General features: G+C 36.9%; 1 non-coding gene and 1 pseudogene across 1 annotated transcript; both read left to right on the top strand.

Moving 5' to 3' along the window:
- Nucleotides 1-20: 20 nt before the first annotated feature.
- LOC125850618 (U6 spliceosomal RNA) lies at nucleotides 21-123 on the top strand. The gene has a single exon (XR_007444830.1). It is a non-coding gene; the product is annotated as a U6 spliceosomal RNA (small nuclear RNA).
- Nucleotides 124-213: 90 nt separating this feature from the next.
- LOC125850605 (V-type proton ATPase subunit F-like) lies at nucleotides 214-5005 on the top strand (annotated as a pseudogene).
- Nucleotides 5006-5646: the final 641 nt, after the last annotated feature.

Here is a 5646-nt window from a genome sequence, read left to right as displayed (position 1 = left end):
GTAGCGAAGCAATGGAGTTCGTCCCTTCGGGGACATCCGATAAAATTGGAACGATACAGAGAAGATTAGCATGGCCCCTGCGCAAGGATGACACGCACAAATCGAGAAATGGTCCAAATTTTTTTGCCGGTCGTCGGCGCTGATGTTCCGGTCGGTTTGTATTTTTTGGCCGTTCGCCGACGGTCACACGAGATTTCTCAAGCTTCGTAAGCTATTCGGAGTTTCTTTCAGTCTGTTTTATTTCCTGTTTCGTCTGGATTAAATTAGTATATTATCAACATTTGATTTACATGGCTCCTCTCGTATTTCGACATTCAGAAAAACCTAGTACAATTAATATATTGTGATTCTGTTTTACTTCCTTGGTTTAGACTTAATTTGCATCTGAAGTTTTATCAGAATCCCCAAATTCATGTTTTTGCTAATTAGGTTTAGCCATGTGATTGACAAAGTTTTTTTTTTCTTTTGTTTGTAATTCTCTTGTAGTTGGTTACAATTACAATCATTTTAGTTTAGATGGTGAATCGAGCACCGGTCAGAACAAATAACTCAGCCTTCATTGCTATGATTGCTGCTGAGGTGATTCACTATTTAATCTTTCACTAACAATCAATATGCTTCCATATCTATCTTTACAGTTTGAATCTGTTACCTAAAAGGAGTGGAGGTCAGGATTAGGTTAGTAGGTTGCAGAGTGTTGTCGCACTTTCTTTCTTTTTCTTCTATGTGTATTAGTATTAGTTGTTTTCATTTGATTTGTATCTTGCTGTTTTGCTGTAATATTTTCTTGCTACCATGCTTCAATTTATGTTTTCTTTTTTGTCGAAATGAGAACAACCTCTCTACCCCACAAAGGTAAGGATAAGGTCTTGTAAATCCCCTACCCTCCCGGACCTCACTTGTGGGATTATATTGGGTATGTTGTTGTTGAACGGATTCGTTGTAGTAAATGATGGTGTTAGTAGCTTAGTAGGAGCATGTTGGTAATTTGGAGAAAGATCAAACGAAAACCGCTGCAAGATCATAGCTATTGCTAATTTAGCTTGTAACACTGCTAAATTTTGGCCGACGCATCGTCGGGCGCCGAGGCCAAAAGGCATGAACGCCATGGGGTGTTTTGCTGCTTGTGCCACTCCTAGATCAAATCTTGCTGGATTGAATTCATTAGCATCTTGTCCCCATAGTGTTTGATCGTAATGAATGCCATAATTGGTATAAGGAGTTCAGTCCCTCTAGGTAATGTGAAATCCCCTAATTCAGTATCAACTTTGGCTCGTCTGATTGCTGCCACTGCTGGTGATTGGTGTATAAAACTGGATTGTGTCATTGGATTGAATGTGTTCTTAAATCTTATTGCTGATTATTTTATTTTTTTTGGGTAAGTAAAATATTTCATTACCAAATGAGCATTATATTGGAGAATACAACAAGGAGATTGCAAAGAGCTGATTTACATTTCAGCTGTTACTGTTAGTCACTGTTAGTTAGTCCAGCTGTCACTGTTAGTTAGTTAAGCCTAGTAGCTTAGTCGACTGTTAGTCAGTTAGAGATCTTATAGAAGATATTTTCATTTATGTAAGTCGGTTAGTAATCAGATGTATATAAGGTGTGATACAGATGATTTGCAGTAGACCAGTAGCTTAATATCTTCCAGTATGTTCTTCATTGTAATAGTTTTTCTCTGAGAAGTTGGTAATGGAGTTTCAATCTTTTCCATAATTCTTCATTTGTTTATGTGCATTCAATGATCAGTTTTAGCACATTACAGATCAGTAACACAAGCAAACTGGACAGCTCCTAGTTTTGCAGCAACTTTCAATCTCTACTATCTTTACTACCAGTTCCTTACTACAAAATCACTATCAAATCTGGCCAAGTACCTAGCATCTACACAGGGTAGAAATTCAGAGTTTGCAATACATAGCTTAGTCTTGGTTCTGTTCTTCCTCTCATATGCACCTCTTGAGCAACCTGTTTAGCCAGCATTGCAGGGGTTTTTGTTATCTTTTGGAAAATTCGTTGGTTCCTCTCCTGCCAAATAAGATAAACATTTGCAACCAGTGCCATCCTATATACCTCAGCACTTGCATGCTTGCCTTTGCATTGGGCATTTACCCAAGTTATTTCCTCTTCCCATCCTCGAGCCTCCCTATGGATACTTTGCCAACAGAGTACCTTCTGCCACACCTGAGATGAGAACAGACATCGAAAGAATATACGATTATGGCTCTCATCTTCAGTTTCACATAGGACACAGTGAACATCTTCTACACACCCCCATGTTGCTACTCGATCCCTTGTGAGCAGCCTGCTTTGTAATGCTAAGTATAATATGAAAATCCACTTAGGGCAAGCTGCATTGTTACAAGTCAGCCTCCTCCACTCTACCTTCTGGTAATCTCCTCTAAGAGCTTTATATAGTTGTTTTTATAGAAAATTTATCAATCTGGTTGACATATTCCTCATTCCAGCCAATATCCTTTAGTTCTTTGTGCATTTGGAGTATTTTCCTTACCATCCATGAAGCTTGAGGTGCTAGAACACCCCATAAGGTCCCTTGTTTCCCATATTACATATGAACCCATTTCACCCGTAGTCTATCTTTTTTAGTACTCAAACTCCATTGTAACTTGCTTATTGCAGCCTTATGTCATATTTGGATATCCAGTAAATTGAGTCCGCCTGCAGTTTTAGAACTACATAGTTGCTCCCATGCTATTAATGCCTTCCTGGATGCATCTACCCTTCCTGTCCATAGAAATGTCCTGCATAATGTTTCAATAAATTTGCTTAGTGCTGATTCTAACAAACTACAAAGTGGAAATAGTAGGTAACAAGTATACTGGTAGTGTTATGGCCCCTTATCGACAAGTCATGTTCTTTTATCATATTGCAATTACAGGGAAGTTGGAATTTTAAATTCATATTCTCATTAGCATACTTGCGAACTTTATAATGTAGGATACAATCACTGGATTTTTACTAGCAGGAGTTGGCAATGTTGATTTGAGGAGGAAAACGAACTATACTATTGTTGATTCAAGTATGTTTTCAACCTTTTGTTCTCTCTAATATTGAGATTTCATAGCTGAAAAAATTATGGAAGAAAATAAAATCGAGGTTACTTGATTAGGATTGTTAAGTCCTTGTGAGTGATGGAGCTTTTACATTTTGTATCACTCTAATTTGTTTTTTTTTTAAAGAAAGAATGTAATTCATATTTCTGTTTCTTATGGTTTAGATATATCAGTGAAGCAGATTGAAGATTCTTTTAAATAATTCACGACAAGGGAGGACATTGCTATAGCGTTAATCAGCCAATATGTGAGTTTTTATTCTATTTTGCCTCTTGTTAATGGCAGCATCCGTAACATCATTTCAACTGCTGGCTTTAACTTTTACATGGAGAATGTCGAATAATTAGCATGTTAGTGCTGATTGGAGGTAAGACAGTGTAGCTTTAAACATGTGAAGTAGCTCATCACAGGGAAAAATTTAACTGTCCTATACCCAAAGGAAGCTTGACGTGAGAAACCTGATTGAAAAGCGGAAAATAAATTTTAATCAGAGTATGATATAGGAAGCTAAGCGTCATAAAAAAACTTTTATGCGACAGTTCCACCACTTGCCTGGTTTACTTGTAATTGCAAATCTTGAATGGTGTGTTGCCCTCGAAGGGGAGCCTTGGAGCAACAATAAAGCTGTCTCTGTGTGACCTATAAGTCATGGGTTCGAGCCGTGGAAGCAGCCATTAATGCTTGCATTAGAGTAGGCTATCTATATCACACCCCTTCCCCTTGGGGTGCGGCCCTTCCTTGGACCTTGCCAATGCGGGAGGCTTTGAGCACCAGGCTGCCCTTTTACCTTGAATGGCATCTAAATAGCAAAATTGAGGAGTCATTGCCATATAATGCCAACTTCTATGACTGCAAAGAGGAGGACCGTTTGTCTAAAATGACTCTATCCTCCGCTACAAAAATCAATGCTTTGATGTATCTTCTGGGAAATTAATTGCTCTCTTTTGCTTCTACTTGTAGTTACTCTAATAAATACTTTGGATAGAATAAAAGCTTCTCTCATTTTGCATCAAACTTATAGCTAATATGTCCACTGTTTTTCATATTCAGGTTGCAAAAATGATAAGATTCTTGGTTGATAGTTGCAATAAACCAATCCCAACCATTCTGGAGATTCCATCAAAGTACTATCCATATGATCCTGCTCACGACTCTATTCTTTCACGAGTGAAGTACCTCTTCTCTACTGAATAGTGGCATCTGAAAGACGATGAGGAAAAAATGGTTTACGGTATATCCCTGATCATCAGTTCACCATTTTATTATACATCTTTCTATCATCATTCTCCTAAAGATTATTCCTTAATCTTTCTTGATGCTTAACTCACATTACCTGGTCAGTCCCTTATGTACTGCTACTTTTTTTTCACCGCTTGACTGAATAATTTATCGTTGTAGTGAGTTGAATGTTGGTCACTCAATTGAGTTTGCATACAAAAAAAAAAAATGGGAAATTAATTATGTTCCCTCTATTCTCTTTACCTTAAATTAAATCCTATTCCTAAAGAAACTAGGAGAAATAAATAAAATAGTAGGAAACTTTTTGTTTCCGCCTTAAGTTTCCAAAACAAAAAAAATAAAATAAAAAAAATTAGTAAATAAAATAGGAAATAAAATCCTTAAATCGAAAGAGAAGTAAATAAGGAAACTTTACCTTAAGTTTCCAGAAAACAAACTAGGAATATCCATCTCTATATATACTCTGTTCTTCACCCTCATACTCTGTTCATTCAAAAAAATAAAAAATCCTACTTAGAAAATCTGGTGTTGAACAATGAGTAACTCGCAACGTATAATTGGAATTAGAAGTAGGCCATCCCCCTCTGATCGTTCTTCCAGAAGAAGACAACACGATCATCCCCTCGTTTTAGAATTTCAAGTCACAATTACTCCACACAGTGGCGAAATTACAATTACGAACGTCAGTAGTCGTGATTTAGTGGAAAGGGCCCTAAGAGTTAAGGCAGCAGCATGTACCAGACTATTTCAATGGCGGATCATCACCAAATTCTTCAGATGATTCTCAACCAGAAAGTGAACTACTGTTTGATGATGAACTACTTGAACTACTGTTTGATGATGAACTACTTGAACTACTGTTTGATGATCAAGAGGCTAATACGGAGGAGAAAGAGGACGATGCTATATTATTGGGGTATTTTAAAACAAGAATTCATCGTGTTGCTGATGGTGTAAATAATCCCACAGAAACTGAAGAAATTTGTGCCATATGTCAAGCAGGATTTGAGCATGAAGAGTCCATTGAGACACTTGGGTGTGGACACGAATATCAGACATGTTGCATCAAACAATGATTGTTGAGGAAAAAAAATTGTCCCATGTGTCGAGCTTCTGTTTTGCCCTGAAATACATAGCATATAGAGATTGTTTTATTATGAAATTCTGTTGTATTAATCTCAAGTTATGGATGTAACGCACTATACATTTTTTATACATACAAGAATAATTTGTTTCCAATCCTAAATATTGTTAAGAGACCACGAATTACCAAATCATATATATTTAGTTCATGTAGACACTCTAATCTGTCTCTTCTACAATTTATATA

The sequence above is a fragment of the Solanum stenotomum genome, unplaced genomic scaffold (genome assembly GCF_019186545.1).
Source record: "Solanum stenotomum isolate F172 unplaced genomic scaffold, ASM1918654v1 scaffold18203, whole genome shotgun sequence".
Lineage (NCBI taxonomy): Eukaryota > Viridiplantae > Streptophyta > Magnoliopsida > Solanales > Solanaceae > Solanum > Solanum stenotomum.
The sequence above is the reverse complement of the archived record's forward strand: the minus strand, read 5'-3'. Positions and strand labels throughout refer to the sequence as shown.